A 2,500-nucleotide genomic window follows, 5' to 3' on the forward strand; every position below is an offset into this window, starting at 1 on the left:
TCTTTGCTTTGGTTCCGTCCAGCCCCTTTTCCCCATATTACCGTAAGGAAATAAATCCTAGTAAACGGTAAATTCTGCCTTTGTCGTCCTTACTCACGCCTACAGTCCATACCTCTTACACTTCACAGGGAGTTGCGTTGCAGCAGGGAGTTGCGTTCCCTCTTCTCAGAGGCGTGCGTAACATCAAGACATTTTGCAGGAGAATGTAAGACTATCTGTCCACCAATTGGAGCTCAACAGAAGTTGTGTGATGCAACAGGACAACAACCCAAAACACAGAAGTAAATCAACAACAGAATGGCTTCAACAGAAGAAAATACACCTTCCTGGGGTAGCTCTGACCTCAACCCGATTGAGATGCTGTGGCATGACCTCAAGAGAGCGGTTCACACCAGACATTTGAAAAGAGGAAGAGTCCACAATTCCTCCTGACCGTTGTGCAGGTCTGATCCACAACGGTTAGGCTCTCTTTGTTATTGATCTATTAACTTATATCTTAAAATCGCCTGGTGATGGTGATGTCACCAGGCAAGCCAAAACAGGTAGAAGGAGGGTCAACCAGTTATTAAATCCAAGGGTTCACATACTTTTCCCACCCTACACTGTTAATGTTTACACAGTGTGTTCAATAAAGACATGAAAACATGTAGTTGTTTGTGTGTTATTAGTTTAAGCACACTGTGTTTGTCTATTGCTGTGACCTAGATGAAGATCAGATCAAATTTCATGACAAATTTATCCAGAAATCCAGGTAATTCCAGAGGGTTCACGTACTTTTTCTTGCCACTGTACATAAAAAGTTCCAATCAGTGCACAATAATACAGTAAATAGCACAACTGGTCAGGCGACGGTAGAACCGCCGTTATTCCCTCCAGCGCCATTTTCCCTCATTTTACGTGTCTGTTCAAAGCCCTGTGAGAGCTGTGACTTCACATCTCTGACAGAAAAACAGACTGCCACGGCAGATCAGATATGATGGAAGTGCTTTCATATCATCCTGACACTTCCGTGTCGCTCAGTCCTCCGGTGACGTGCACATTGACACGAATGGGTTTTAGCCTGTGGACTTAGCAAGCTGACACACACTACGAGCCGACACACTACAAGCCGACACACACGACACACACAACTACACAGACACATCAACGTTAACTCTGAAAATGAGTTAAATTCACTTGGAATTACATAAATTAAAATAAATCAAATCAACCACAGTCTTCAAGGAGAGAGATTCATTTGAACCCCTCAAACTAAAATGCCGTGTCCTGATTTTCCACCCTTCTTCTAAAGTGTTCACTTGCACTGTTACTCTCATGGATTTAAAAGCAGTGTAGAGAATTAGGACACATCCGGAGACCCTAGCTACTGGCCCCTAGCAACAGACCCTAGCTACTGGCCCCTAGCAACATACCCTAGCTACTGGCCCCTGGCAACAGACCCTAGCTACTGGCCCCTAGCTTCTGGCCCTCTTCAGTTTGTAAGGGAATAAGAAATGTCTCTCACGGTTTCTATTACCTAACTGACCCACTTAACACTTCAACCCTGCATAGCTCATTCCCATTCAATACATTGGATTCTCCTCTGCACTGACAACCATGGTCTCCCCAAATCTGGCAACCCCAGCTGCCTGCTACGGCTGCCACCTGACCAGCCAGTCTCTCTGGCTCAACTGCTTCAAACCCTGACTGTCATTTCCTGGTCTCCTCCCCTTCATCTGTCCTGATTGGAGAAGACTTGAAAGGTGAACACAATATGGTGATCAGGCTCTTTCACCTGGTCTGTTCTTACAGATTGACTCCAGACGACCAGATGAGGAAGTGAGACGAGGAGAGGAGGGGACAGAGTTTGAGGCTTGTATCCCAAATGGCATCTTATTCCCTGTATAGTGCACTACTTTTGAAACCAGAGAGCTCTATGGGTCCTGATCAAATAGCATACCATTTGAGATGCAGACAGAGAGCTTATGGCAACCCTCTCCCTCTTCAGAGTCAGACTGAGAGAAATGGATCAAAGCGCACAGTAGCCATTGATTACTGTTTAACCAATATGCTGTTAACAATTAGCTCCAAGACTAACGTATTGACCTAATGGGAAACCACTAACACCTCAGTCTCTGAATTCACTAGTACTTTATTGGCTAGAGAGAGACAGATCCAATCTAGCCAATCTCTTGCTCTTGGCTAGAACTCCAAGCCCCTCTGTAATGGATCACAATTACAGCCCAGGCGTTTTTAATCTCAATATTAAATCATTTCTCGGTAACAATTAAAGGTAGACTCAGCGATATGAAGGTGGATGCAGAGAGTAAATAGCATGGCGGGTCAATTTCTGCAACGATTAAGAACGTTGAAGCGTGATGCTCAACTCCTCTGCTGTTTTGGTGCCCTGGCTACCGCTCTGATGAACAGCATGAAACGAACCCGCGCACATGCACAGATACTGTGTGTGACTGTGTGAGAGGGAAGTGTTGCATCTCACTCATCTGAATATCTGCGATGC

The 2,500-nt window shown here is 45.1% G+C and overlaps 1 protein-coding gene across 2 annotated transcripts in view; it reads right to left on the minus strand.

Annotated features, from left to right (window-relative positions):
• LOC139553699 (kinesin heavy chain-like) overlaps positions 1-2,500 on the minus strand; it is a 148,795-nt gene that overhangs the window by 117,513 nt on the left and 28,782 nt on the right. The gene's annotated exons all lie outside the window — the stretch shown is intronic.

This window comes from Salvelinus alpinus, chromosome 2 (genome assembly GCF_045679555.1).
Source record: "Salvelinus alpinus chromosome 2, SLU_Salpinus.1, whole genome shotgun sequence".
NCBI classification, from domain to species: Eukaryota; Metazoa; Chordata; class Actinopteri; order Salmoniformes; family Salmonidae; genus Salvelinus; species Salvelinus alpinus.